At 39.7% G+C, this 15,084-nt stretch overlaps 1 pseudogene; it reads left to right on the top strand.

The window, feature by feature from the left end:
* The first annotated feature begins 7,940 nt into the window (after nt 1–7,940).
* Nucleotides 7,941–8,894, top strand: LOC103680438 (annotated as a pseudogene).
* Nucleotides 8,895–15,084: the final 6,190 nt, after the last annotated feature.

Below are 15,084 nucleotides of genomic sequence, written 5' to 3'. Positions count from 1 at the left end.
TGTTGGTGGGAATGCAAGTTGGTACAGCCACTCTGGAAAACAGTGTGGAGGTTCCTCAAATGTTAAAAATAAAGCTACCCTATGACCCAGCAAATTCACTACTAGGTATTTACCCCAAAGATACAGATGTAGTGAAAAGGAGGGCAATATGCACCCCAATCTTCATAGCAGCAATGTCCACAATAGCCAAACTGTGGAAGGAGCTGAGATGCCCTTCAACAGACGAATGGATAAAGAAGATGTGGCCCATATATACAATGGAATATTACTCAGCCATCAGAAAGAATGATTACCCAACATTTGCATCAGCATGGATGGAACTGGAGGAGATTATGCTAAGTGAAATAAGTCAAGCAGAGAAAGACAATTTTCATATGGCTTCACTTATTTGTGGAACATAAGGAATAGCAGGGAGATCATTAGGAGAAGGGAGGGAAAATGGAGGGGGGGGGAAGAGAGGAAGAGATGAACCAAAAGAGACTATGGACTCCGGGAAAAAAAGTGAGGGTTTTTCAATGGGAGGGCAGTGGGAGGATGGGCTAGGCCAGTGAAGGGTGTTAAGGAGGGCACATATTGCATCGAGCACTGGGTGTTATACACAAACAATGAATCATTGAACACTACATCAAAAGCTAATGATGGTGACTAACATATCATAATACAAAAAACTAAAAAATAAAATTTAAAAAAAGAAGAGAAAAAGAAAAAAATGAAAAAGAGAATATGATCAGACAGGTGAATAGAACAGAGCTATGCACTAGATTCTGGGTGTATTTTGGTCTGTAAGTAGAAACTGCATCCCAAAATTGTAAAGAAAGGAAAACTCATATATATACAAAATAAGATTAAATACAATGAAGGGAGAGAGTGTGACTGTAAAAATGAAAAATAAAAAAGATTTTTAAAAAGAGTTGATAAAATAATAAATTGGTTGAAAAAGGAAAGAAATTTTTTTTAAAAAAAGTTAAGGTTGAAAGACTAAAGAATCGTGGGAAAAAAGCCATGAATTCCATGTGCTGTATTCCCCTAGCCCCAGAGTTCTGCAGTTCTCATTGATTGGTAAACTTGGTCTTGGCTGGATGCTCCGGCTCATCTTCTGGGGGAGGGGCCTGTTGCATTGATTCTACAGTGTCTTTGGCCCCAGCGGAGCTGCACCGCCCTTACCAGGGGCCAAGCTAAGTAATCTGTTCCAGTTTGTTCTATGTGGCTTTTGTTCCCTGAAGGCTTTTCATGCCGCTTTAGAGGATGGGAATGAAAATGGTGGCCTCCCGGTCTCTGTCCCCAGAGCTGAGAGCTTGGGGTGGGGGGCACTCCTTCGTGTACCCTCAGGGAAAAGAAGTTAATCACTCCTGTTTCCCTGGTCTTTGTCCACGCTCCATGGTCACCTGGTCTGTGACCGAGCATTTCTATCTCAGGCACACAACCCCGTTTCGAGTCTCCAAACCCAACAGACTTCTGTGGTGTGCTCCTGAGTTACTCCTCACAGGGAAAGAAGGGGGTTCTCGCTAGTTCTGCCGTTTGTGGGGCTCCTGCTCGGAGAGCCCGACTGTGCTGTGGTTCCTGGTTTATGGCAACGCTGAGCTAAGAGCCCACTCCTAGGCTCACTCTTCGCAGCCATCTTTCCCGCTCTGATGCCTGAGAGCTCTGCTGCACTCAGGCACCCCCAGTCTTCCTGTCCCCGAGGATCCTGAGACTACACTGTTGCAGCTAGGATTCTGCCCCCGCATAGCAGCCCGAGCAATGTCCCTCACCAGAGCAGACTTCTAAAAGTTCCGATTTTTGCTCCACTGCTACATCACTTGCTGGTAGCTGGCTGATGGGGTTTCCTCCCGCTGTGGTCTGTCTTCCCATGAATCTCCTCGGATTCACTTCTCCACACCTAATACCTTGCAGAAAGTGGTCGCTTTTCTATTCCTAGAGTTGCAGCTATTTTCTCTGATCTCCAGTTGAGTTCGCAGATGTTCAGATGGTTTGATAGCTATCTACCTTCTTCCTGGGACCAGACGAAATTAAGGTCTCCTACTCCTCTGTCATCTGCAACTCTCTCCAAGTAACTGGAATTTAAATAAAAACTTGAAAAAAAAATCTTCAGGAAATCCTATTGGCTGCAGTTTCAGAATATATCTGGAGTCCGACTACTTCTGTCTTCCAGGGTATGAAAACTCTGGCATTCCCACTATCTCTTACCCTGCTTGATTTTTTCCTTAGACTTATTATAAATTACCATTTTGTTTGTGTTCAGTTGTCTGCATTTTCTGTGAGAATGTAAGTACCCTGAGGAAGACAATTATGGTCGATTTCATTCACCAGTGCATCGGAGAATGGGCACTACACGTATAGCTTGGTGTCCCCCCCCCCTTTTTGTTTAAAGAAAACACCATGGACCTTTCTTAATATATTGAAATGTGCATTGAAAATATTATTTTTCTTGTCATTATTTTCTATCACAGTGATCTACTTTAATTCATTTTTAGTATTGTGGCAGAATTAAATTGTTATAATTTTGTATTTATTAATCCAAACCTCTTAATAGACATCTTTTATCATAGAAATACTAAGTCAAGATCTATTGGCAGTTTTCAAGGAGCCTGATTTATATTTCCAAAGTGTCTATCAAAAATTTATGCTGATTTACATTCTTTTTTTTTTAAAGATTTTATTTATTTTATTTGTTTGAGAGGGAGAGAGAGCATGAGCAGGGGTGAGGGGAAGAGCAGCAAAGAGAATCCCAAGCAGACTCCTGGCTGAGTGCAGAGCCCAACTTGGGGCATGGTCTCATGACCCTGAGATCATGACTTGAGCCAAAACCAGGAGTCTGACACTTAACCAACTGAGCCACCCAGGTGCCCCCTGATACATATTCTTATTAACAGTGAGGGAAGCAGCATGCCACAGCTTAAGAATATAGATTCTGGAGCCCATGCACCTGGGTTAGAACATCGACTCTGCCACTGACAGTGTGTGTGTCCAAACACATAGCCTCAGTCTCCTTATTTATAAACTGGTAATGATGGTGTTTCTCTTATTAGACTGTTGTGAGGATTAATTGAAAGAATCAATCTGGGGTGCCTGGGTGGCTCAGTCATTAAGCGTCTGCCTTTGGCTCAGGGCATGATCCCGGGGTCCTGAGATCGAACCCCACATCGGGCCCCACCGCTGGGAGCCTGCTTCTTCCTCTCCCACTCCCCCTGCTTGTATTCCCTCTCTTGCTGGCTGTCTCTCTCTCTGTCAAATAATTAAATAAAATCTGAAAGAAAAAGAAAGAAAGAAAGAAAGAAAGAAAGAAAGAAAGAAAGAAAGAAAGAAAGAAAAGAAAGACTCAACCTGACATAGTCCTGGCATAGAGAGAGATGTCAAGTGTTATTTAAATTTAAGTTGCTATTTTTATTATGAAATTATCCATTTTCATAAGACCTGACCACGAGTCTGATGTATTGATTCCAAATCTGAAATGTGAATAAAGTATGCCTTGTTAAGTTTTGTTTAGTGAGGTCAACTTTTTAATGTTTATTGGCCTATTAGACCTCTTCCTTTTAAAAATTAATTTTCTTAAGTTCTTTCCTCTTCTTTCTCTTCAAGTTTCTCTCACTTACTGATTTATAAATACTTCTTCTGTGTTAAGGATATTAGGGCTATGTCATCAGGGCTAAAATAACCACACTGGAACTTTGTGTGGATTAGGAAAAAGTGCTTCCAAGGGGCAAACCCAGGCCTGGTTAGGACATATTGTTTGTTGGATGGGTGGGGCACAGGCTGGATGTCAGCCTCCATAGACCCTTTGGCCAATACTTAAAGTCTACACAACTCTATGTAGTGACTTTGGGGTCACAAGATTGGAAATACAGTTAACAAGTTTGTACTTGGATTTAAATTCTATTGTGATGCTTCCTAAAATACAAAGATTTTTTAAATTTTACATATTTTTGTATATTTTGCTTTCTGAATTCTTCTATTACTGACTTTATATTTACGGTATCAGTCAGGGATTTCGGGTAAAAGAAAGGGAAGGAGAGAGAGACAGAGACAGACATAGAGAGAGAGAGAGACAGAGACAGAGTGACAGACAAAAAGATGGAGAGAGAGAGAAAGAGGGAGAGATTTATTACAAGGAATGGCTTATATGTTTTAAAGAGCCTAGCAAGTTCAGAATCTAAATCTATGATGTGGACTGGAAGGCTAGAGTTTCAGAAGGGTTGATGGTGCAGATGAAATTCAAAGACAATCTCCTAGAGTTCTGTCTTGCTTGGGAAGGCTGGTCTTTTTCTTCTATTCAGGCCTTCAACTGATTGGGTAAGGCCCACCCACCTCCTGGAGGGAAACCTGTTTTACTTGGAGTTCGTCAATTTCAATGGTAATTTCATTCAACAACATTCCCCCAGATTGACACATAATATTAATCATCATGTTTAGGAAATCTTTTCCTAACTCCAAATCAAACATTGACTCTGTTGGTTATCAGAAGCTTCTCAGCAATTCTTGGCTTTACCTAGTATGTTGGTATCCACATAATGACTGTATATCAAAAACAAATGACATTGATGCATATAGGTTACTTCTACAATTTTTATTCAGCAATTATTCTTTGTGTGTTTTCAAAAGAGAAAAAAACTTAGAAAAGTTTTGTGATTCCTTTTAAGAGAAATACAATTATTTAAGCCAATATAAAACATGAGACTTTTTACTATACTTAGATGCTGTCTTGTCAGTGAAATCCCTTATAAATTGGGTTGTACTTATACACCTAATATGGAATTGAATGCCATGTGAATTGTTGTAAATGTGATTATCATTCATCGGAAAATTCTAAGATTTTTGTAATCAGCATACAACCATCAGCAAAAGAAACCTGAATTAACCTCAAATGATTTGGGGAGGTAGGTGAGATGACAATTATAAGTGGTGTGCAAAGTAACCCAGATACTAGGAGATTTCATTATTCATGAACATATAAATCTGGAGAAAGCAAATATTTTGGCACATATAAATCTGATGTTCCAAAGTAGTATGCTTGATCAAAGTTACATAAAATAATGTGCAAGGTTGGCAGATTTTCAGTATATTTTTAAAATGTAACTTGTTAATTTTATTATCTAAAGGAGAGGCACATTTTACAGTCTATTAACTGGATAAGGGTACACATTATTCTGCTTAAACTATTAAAATAACTGTACCTGTGTTTATAGAACCTGATGTCTTTAAAATCTTTCTTCTTTTGTCACTCGGGGAAATTAACCTGACTTATTAGCAAAAATTTCCACTTGAATATATTCCCAAGCTCCATTATGGTAATTGGCTATCAATGTCCCATCTTTAAGGAATTCTTTATTTGATGGGAGAGAGGATATAGATATTTATATCTAAGGTCCAAAGAAGACTCAAATCTGAACTTCTCTAGCTTCTTAAAGTGATGCTTTTCTGTAATTATTTTCCAGGATGAGGAGGAAGAGAAAAAGATTATTAAATCCTCTATAGAATAAAAAATTTGTATGTCTTCGAAAGTTCCATTGAAGGATAGTAGATTTGAAATACAAGTTGAGGGGTCAGCAGCACCAGCAGTGACCATCTAACACCAGGTTAGTAAATAGCCTTTGATAGACATCTGGTGAATGTATGTCCAAACATAGAGGTCAACCAGAGACTAATTCATCCCATTATTTTTTACTTTAAAATTGTTGGAGGAAATAATATTAGCTTGTCAGTTAAAATCAAATTTTGTCATTGTTGTATCTGTTTCCTAAGTAGCATTTGTAGGTATACAAAATCAACCTCCTTGTTTCTGATTATAAACTTAACATTTAACAATCTTTAAAATGCCTTAGGGGCGCCTGGGTGGCACAGCGGTTGGGCGTCTGCCTTCGGCTCAGGGCGTGATCCTGGAGTTCTGGGATCGAGCCCCACGTCAGGCTCTTCCGCTATGAGCCTGCTTCTTCCTCTCCCACTCCCCCTGCTTGTGTTCCCTCTCTTGCTGGCTGTCTTTCTCTCTGTCGAATAAATAAATAAATAAATCTTTAAAAAAATAAAATAAAATAAAATAAAATGCCTTAGTAAATGATAGTATTCTCTGAAATCAGAGCCCTATGTAAGTTCATTTATTCCACTTATTTCAGCATCCATTTTCAAAAGTGTTTTATTGATATATCATTTACATACTTTAAAGTCCACTCAATTCCAGGGTACAATCCAATGGTTTTTAGTATATTTACAGAGTTGGTCAACCATCACCAGTATCTGATTTCAGAGCATCTTTAATTTAAAACATTTCTTTATTTTTGTTTCCCAAGTTTTCCATTTGGGAAATCTCTAGAAAACACTAAATGAAAGCCAGTTATGTTTTAGGTTTACATGTGAAAATTCTCATGGCCATAGAACATAAATATATCAATAAAAGAATGGCCGTTGTGGTCTGTAATATGTATGCTAGTTTGTGTCAGGGTCATCTAACTAAACTGGTTTAAGAGATCCTGAATTGTGAAGATTTCCGTCTTGTCCACAGCAGTGTTTAACAGTAAGATACATAATCCCATTCTAAAGAGGGGTAGCACCTCTTCCTAAAAAGTCCTGCAATTAAATCTTTTAATATAATCCAGTTAGAAAACTTCAAGATGAACAAAAGAATCTGAGTTCCTGTTATCCTTACAAAAACCTGGTGGAGACTGGTGCTATTTGAGTGGACTAAAACAGATACAATAACCATGAATTCCTCTAGATTTTTTAATTCTATCACTCTATCATGTTCACATCATTAGAATATTTCAGATCTGGAATGTGTAACTTTAGCTCCCTGTGAGAAGCCTTGCCAAACGATTATTTCATGTTATAGTCTTCAATTTTGTAAAGGGCCAACATAATACAAGTTCATGCAAAGGACAGTTCTGCATCTTTTGTGAAATCACTCATGAAGAATTCTGTTCAATATCTTTATAAAAACGTTTATACAATATCTTCCTCCTAGTGAGAAGACTGGGGTACCACCTCATTTCTCATGATAAACTGATAGTGAGACCTATCCATCGCATCTCAGTTCTTCTGGAAGTTCAGAACTATGTTTTTAATCAAATGCTGAACTTATCGGTACTCATGTATACTGTGAAAGCTACCCCCCCCCCAAATTATTGCATAGTCTTATGCTCTGGCCCTTGTCGAAAGATCTTGAAAAATATTTCTTTCATTGAAGCTATTCTTTTTTTTTTTTTTTTAAAGATTTTATTTATTTATTCGACAGAGATAGAGACAGCCAGCGAGAGAGGGAACACAAGCAGGGGGAGTGGGAGAGGAAGAAGCAGGCTCATAGCGGAAGAGCCTGATGTGGGGCTCAATCCCAGAACGCCGGGATCACGCCCTGAGCCGAAGGCAGACGCTTAACCGCTGTGCCACCCAGGCGCCCCTGAAGCTATTCTTAAATCCTGTCGTAAGTCATCAGTTTATACACAATAAATCTACAAATGGATTGGATCATTGGCTTTTTAATCCCAAACCCAACTGATTAATAGAGATGACAAGAGCAGTAATAAAATGTGGGATTTGGAGAACTGTATGAACCCTAGGTTAATTGATTTATTTCCCTTTATACTGAGTGCTTTATTAACTGAATGAGAATGGGAAACTCTCAGTGTTACATAGACCTAGTCTGAATGAGTGAGCTTGTGAGTGAGCAAATGAATACGGAAGGAGGAGGTGGTTCCACTACTACCAGGAGAAGTCCCTGAAGGAGTCTGGATTGTCAAGTTTTCAAAGCAAGCATTGTGGAGATGGCTGCACCAGCAGCCTTAACGTGGGAGCACCGCAAACTCTATTGCTGGGCTTGGCTTTAATCGTTCTTGTAGTGTATTTTATACTCTGTCTTACAAATTAAGATTATATTCAGATAAAGTTTAGGTGATCACTTTCATGTGTCTGGTAGTTGACAGGCCCTTTCATGTCCACCTCTTTTCTTTATATAGATTCAGAACAGTCTGAAACTTGAGATAATGGAGTTGCAGAATTATTCCTTGGTGTCAGAATTTGTGTTGTATGGACTCTGCACTTTACAACATCTCCAGCATTTTTCTTTATATTTTTCTCTGGAATCTATGTGTCCACTGTGCTGGGTAACCTCATCATTGTGGTCACTGTGATTTCTGACCCCCACTTGCACTCCTCTCCTATGTACTTCCTGCTGTGAAATCTTCTTAGACACATGGCTCGCCTCATTTGCCACCCCCAAGATGGTCAGGGACTTTCTTAGTGATCGAAAGCTCATCTCCTTTGGAGGATGCATGGCTCAAATCTTCTTCTTGCACTTTATTGGTGGGGCTGAGATGGTACTTCTGGTTTCCATGGCCTATGACAGATATGTGGCTATATGCAAACCTTTGCATTACATGACTGTGATGAGCCGGCAGACTTGCATGGGGCTGGTGTTGGTTTCATGGGTCACTGGATTTGTGCACTCCATCAGTCAAGTAGCCTTTACTGTGAATTTACCTTACTGTGGCCCCAATGAGGTGGACAGCTTCTTCTGTGACCTTCCTCTCGTGATCAAGCTTGCCTGCATGGACACCTATGTCTTGGGTATACTTATGATCTCAGACAGTGGGTTGCTCTGCATGAGCTGTTTTCTGCTCCTCTTGGTCTCTTGTACTGCTATCCTCATCACTGTCCAACAGCATGCTGCTGGTGGGGTATCCAAAGCACTCTCTACTTGCCCTGCACACATCATGGTAGTCACGCTCTTCTTTGGGCCCTGCATTTTCATTTACGTGTGGCCTTTCAATCACTTCTCTGTGGACAAGCTCCTGTCTGTGTTTTATACCATTTTTACTCCACTCTTGAACCCCCTTATCTACACGCTGAGAAATAAAGAGATGAAAACAGCTATGAAGAAACTGTGTAACCAACGCATGACTTCTTACTGAATTCCAGCTTTCTACAAACCTACATGTTCTTACTCATTCAGGGGATATCATTTCTCTCATAAGATTTCTGCTTAAAGATTTCATTCTGATGTTTTATGGATGTAATTCATATTGTGTTATATTACAGAGAAATAGTTGTGGATAATAACAAAAATCATGTATATAATTTTATGCTATATAATTTCATACTTCAAACAAAATTTTACAACTTTATAGTATCACTACCTTATAATGTAAGATTTATATTACACTATAATAATTATTATAATTTTATTATGTCATTTTATATTATAAATGTAATTTATAAGTATAATATAACTGCATTGTAATATAATTTAGTATAATCACATAGTAATTACTATGCGATATAACTTTATGTAAACAGACATACATGTACATACACATTCAACCCCACACATTCACTTTGGAATGGACTTTCAATTTTCCTTCTCTCTTTGTTAAACCAGATTTCTCTTCCTAGTTTATTTTGTCTATAATATTTATAGAAAGTGATTTTAATTTCCTAATCATAGTTTAGTATAGCAAGAGCTGTCATTTTGTAAGCATTCAGGACAGGAGACATTCAGCAGAAGTAAGCTAGTGTGAGAATAAAATGCTCTATGATTCTTTCTCATGGTTGTGAAAGCCCAAGAGGAGGAAAAAGACACTATTTCAAGATCCTATTGATTTAAAAAGTATACTTTTTCTTGGGAATTATGTGTGTATTATGCTTAAACTTTCAATTCAATTGTGAAATTCAATTACAGAAGTTAATTTTCACACGGGGAATCAGTATTTTATGGCTCAATATTTCATGGTGTAAATTAAGCTATTGTGTTACTATTTAAAATGCATTGGATTAAGAAGTTAATAAATTTTAACCCACAGACTATAAATAAACTCTACATCTACATTGTATCTTACCGAGTTGATTCTGTCCCTTGTGGCGTCATCTATTAGCAAGTGTGTTTGAGTACCACAGCGTCAGATTTTACGCTGAGTTTTTAAATGTCTTTGGATCCTGAAAAAGACAATCATAAGCAACAGTTGACTTCTGTATTAACTAAACTAATGTCAAAGAATTCAATGAATTTTCTTGTATGTTGAGTCCAAAACATCAAACGAAAGGAGAGAAATGGGCAATGATTGGATTACTTGAGTAACTGGATGAAACTTCCAATAATTTTGGACAATGTTTTCAATAAGGAGAAGCATGTTCCTGGGTACTTCTGGCTTTCCTTATGCCTGTAATCTCATACATCTTCATAGACACTAAAAACACAGATTGAAAACTGCCTTGGTAAAAATTTCTCAGGAATCTTCTTGCTTGCCACTGTAGTAATACTGTGTTTTGATTTTATGGACTTTGGACTTGTCAAATTTTATGACCAATTACACCCATATATGTGAACAATTAAGGAGCTTAAAAGCTCCACTCTATTTTCACTGCAGCATTATTTACAATAGCCAAGATATGGAAGTACCCCTGGGTCTAAGGGTGGATGAATGGAAATACAGAATATTAATCAGCCATTAAAAAAGAATGAAATGTTACCCTTTAGACAAAATGGCTAGACCTAGAGGGTATTATGGTAAGTGAAATAAGTCAGACAGAGAAAGACAAGTACCTTATAATTTCACTTATATGTGAAGTGTAAAAAAAACAAAAGAAACAAAGTAAAGAGAAACAGACTTACAAATCTAGAGAACAAACTGGTGGTTCTCAGATGGGAGCAGGATGGAGGTGGGCAAAGTAGGAGAAGGATATTAAGAAATACAAACTTCCAGTTATAAAATTAATAAATCAGGGATTTGATGCATAGCAAATATAGTCAATAATACAGTAATAACTTTGTAAGTTGACACTAACTAGACTTTCTGAGGGGATCATTTTATAAAGTATAAAAATATTGAATCACTCTGATGTATACCTGAAACTAATAGAGAATATTGTATGTCAATTATACTTCAATTAGAACAAACAAAGAGTGGGTACAAAAATACCTTTTAGGAAGATGATACCTTACTCTTCTCTTAAATTGTTTAAGAGAGCAAAAGAAGGCTTAAAATATGAAGGTTAAAAGTTGTATTTTTATAAGCATGCTAGAATACATTGAAATAAAAAAGGAGGAAAATATATTGTTTCTTTATAACAGGTTAAATCCTGTTATAAATGAACATCATTTCTATGGGAGTCTATTGCATGTTTTCCTCTTAATGCCTTTATTTTAAAATTTTGTGGGGACTTTTGAATTTCCCTCTGAACAAATGGGAAAAAAGTGTTGGGCATCCCGACCCCTCTCCCCCGCCCTCCAGCCCAATAAGGCCCGGCTGGGAGGGCATTTCTGCTGCCTCTGAAATCTTGAAATAAACCTCAAAAGAAACAGCATCAAGAGTCAATATTGAGCTGAGGCAGGGAGCGTGCCCCAGAAACCCGTCTGCGGAGCATCACTGTGCACCGCCCCAGGCGTGCTGAACATGCAAGGGCTCCAGGCTGCGGTGGAGCCTGGGCAGGAGAAGCGCAGGCGCAGCAGGGAGTTTGGGCGGGCGCCGCAGGGGCTGCTGGGAGGGCCGCCAACAAACAACGTGGTGCGGCGCTGGCTTGGTTTCCTGCAGGACTCTGTGCTTGCCGTCTCCTGCTCCACCGGGCTGGGGCAGCTGGTGGTGTCCAGAGGGCCTCAGGCAGGGTGTACCACTGGTGGAGCACACACTGGAGCAAGCCTGGCTGCCTGTGTGAGACCTCGGGTGGGTGTGGACTCCTTGAAGGGCGGCGAGGCCTTCCTGAGGAACGTGGGTGTGCTTGCCGGCGGGGACTCCCGCAAGGCATGGCCTGCTTCCTGTTGAGGACTCTGGAGATGTCACCAGCCACTCGTTAGGGACACTGGATCAACATCAGGTAGGTGGGACGTCAGTGCGCCCGGGTAGAGGCGGCGCCGGGTCGTGGAGAAGATCGGGATCACATCTTAGTTCGGGGTCTGGTTGTGGAAGATCGTGGTCCCTGGGTTCTCCTCGTGCAGTGTCCCGTCTTTGTTTGCTGTTCCTGCAAGGCATGCCCTTGACGGCCCCCCATAATGGCCAGCCAGCCAGTCAACCCCCACAAGTCACTGGTCCCTGAGGCCTGGCTCCTATTCAGTCAGACCAGAGCCAGCTGCCCAAAAGTACTTCCGGAGAGGCCGTGTCACACTGGGATGGTGCTGCGCCAGACCGCTGCTTTGAACTTGGGTGTTGAAGAGGTAGGAGGGGGACAGTCCAGGCAGGAGGGACAGGAGCCAGGGGGAGTTGTGGTCAGTCTGGTCCCAAAAATGACTGGGGAAATAAGTTGTGGTTATTCAGTGTGGGGGTGACTAGTACTGTTTATAGGTCATCCTAATTAAAAAGCCAAAATTGAGGGCTTCCAGAGAGTTCCTGAGAACAAGATTCAGAGAAGGGGCCAGTCTTTTAGTGTCTTCTATTTCAATTGAGACTGCATTCTTTTGGTAGAAGCCTCCTAGCGTCGTCATTTCAGATTCTGCAGTGCTTCCATAGTGCCTATAACATGGGGGGGGGGAATATAGAAAAGAGAATTGAAAAGGAAATCTATGTGACTTAGGATTAATTTCTTTAGTTTTTATTGGTGTAATACTGATTTTTGACTTCGTAGACTTTAGACATAGCCATTTTAATCAAGATATGTCTAATACTCTTTATACATTTGTTTATTCAATTCATAAATGTCAAGCACCTGCCGTATTTTGGATTACATGAACAGAGTTAGTAGTGGACAGAGTATTTAAGAACACACATTGTCTTTGTAGTGGAATAAAAGCAAGGAAAGGGTTATAAAATATGCTGTCAGATGAGAACTATGATCGAGATAAACATGGTATCTGAGAGGGTAGGAGAGGGAAACTTAATCCAGTCCCCATGGTTAGGGACGGCTTACCTTATTACTTCACTTTTTCTCTGATTTCTGAGGATTCTATATTTGTCCTGTTATTACACACACACACACACACACACACCCCACACACACATCCAGCATTTTTAGCTCAGAACCAGACCTGTAGTAAATGCTGAAATAGATGCTAGATCCCATAAGTGTTTCTGGCTTTTTAGAAGTATCCATGGCTCTTGTCTCATCCCCAGTCTCTGCTCAGCTCTCTGTCTTGCTTTGGCCAGCTCCATGAAATGGATGTGGACCTCTTGCACCATCACTTTAGATGCAGAAATCCCTGGATTTTAATTGTCTGGAGTGGATAAACATGCCTGTTTGAGTTGTTAGTGAAACTTGAGTGAGCAAAGTCACCGGTTTTCCCCAGCCATGGGCTTTTGTAGGGAATTTGTCATTGTCAGTGCCCAGGGGGCTATAGATTGTATTTTAGGTTTTTATTTAAATTCTGGTTAGTTCGGGTGCCTGGGTGGCTCAGTGCATTAATCATCTGCCTTCAGCTAACGTCATGATCGCAGGGTCCTGGGATGGAGGCCCAGCTCAGCGGGGAGTCTGCTTCTTCCTCTCCTTCTGCCAGTCCCTCAGCTTGTGTGCTTGCCCTCTCTCTCTCCCCCCCTTAAATAAATAAATTAAAATTTTTAAAAATTCCAGTTAGTTAACATACAGTGTAATATTAGTTTCAGGTGTACAATATAGTGATTTGACACTTCCATGCAACAACCAGTGCTCATCAGAAGTGCACTCCTTAATTTCCATCATCTATTTAACCCATCCTCCCCAACCACCTCCCCTCTGGTAAGTCTCTTCTCTATAGCTAAGAGTCAGCTTCTCAGTTTGTCCCCCCACTTTCCTTTTTTAAATTCCCTTTGCTCTTTTGTTTTGTTTGTTAAATTCCACCATAGATTTTTTTTTTTTAAAGTAGGCTTCACAATCAGCGTATAGCCCAATGCGGGGCTCGAACCTAAGACTCTGAAATTGAGACCCGAGCTGAAATCAGGAGTCTGACAGTTAACCAACTGAGCCACCCAGGCTTCCCTTGCACCATAGGTTTTTAATAGAGAATCTTCTTTGAATTTTGAGGAAGTGCTTATGAAATGCACCTTCCTATTTTGAAATAAGGTAAACAAAATAGAGCATACATTGTTTTTCAAAGTATAATTTGAAGACTTCTTACATTAAAATCACCTGGGATGCTTTTCAGACTGCAAAGATCCTGAATCCATCATTGCTTTGCTGAACTAGAATTCTGGGAATGCATCACAGAAATGTGCTTTTACAGTAAGCTGCTTCAGGTAATTCTAATTCACAGTCATGACTGAGAACCGCTGGATAATTGTTGACATTATCCATCTGCAGGAATAGTTGTTCTTAAGGCTTGGTTACAAGGATTTGCTTAGGTGAGAAGTCTCTCTTAATTATCCAGGATGCATTCTGAGAAATACATCGTGAGGATATATTAAATCAAAAACTGTGACCTCATAAAATGTGTTGTTTATGGACAGAGAGTCAGTCACTGGGATGTTCCTGTGAAGTTGAAGGCCTCTTAAAAATTCTTCTTTACCTGCAGTCATTAAGAGATCAGCTGCTTCCTCTTTTAATTCTCTGTGAGGTATCAATATTTTTTAACATCAATATCTAAATAGCTTTTAAATCAAATTATTTTGTGTAAAGAATCTTTTAATGTAATTTCTAAATTCTGAATTCTCAAAGGGGAGCCCCCAAATTTAAGGATTTCCATTTGAAGTAAAATTCCATTCCTATTCATGGGGAAACTTTTTTTTTTTTAATCTCCTTGATCTTCCTCCAAACCGATCTCAGATGCAGTTTGAAGAAGAAAAGTTTACAGAGACTTTCATAGAAAGAAATGTATGTCCATCCATTGGGCTACCTGGTTTTGCCTCCTTCCTCCATTAGGAGGGCCCAGAGGATCTTGACTAAGGAAGTGACACTTGGGATTCTCTGCTTCTGTTTAAGAAACACTTCCTCCCCAGGTCTGAATATTTGATAAAGAAAATCTACCTTCAAAGTTCCTGGGCCCTGCTCCTGGGCTCCCAGGGAAGCTGTACTTTAACATTTACCAAGATCAAAATGGCTTAACCAGACTTCAGAGCGTAGACTCAGTTTCTGCCCCAGCATACATTGTACATCTGCTTCATTAGCAGATAAACTAAAAGAAACACTTCAAACTAAAGGTCAGAATAAAAATCTCCCTAAGTTCTGATCCCATACCACCAAGGCCTTGCACATATGAAAAGCCTAAGA

This window comes from Ursus maritimus, unplaced genomic scaffold (genome assembly GCF_017311325.1).
Source record: "Ursus maritimus isolate PB19 unplaced genomic scaffold, ASM1731132v1 scaffold_80, whole genome shotgun sequence".
Taxonomy (NCBI): Eukaryota; Metazoa; Chordata; class Mammalia; order Carnivora; family Ursidae; genus Ursus; species Ursus maritimus.
This window is presented reverse-complemented; position numbering and strand designations above follow the sequence as displayed.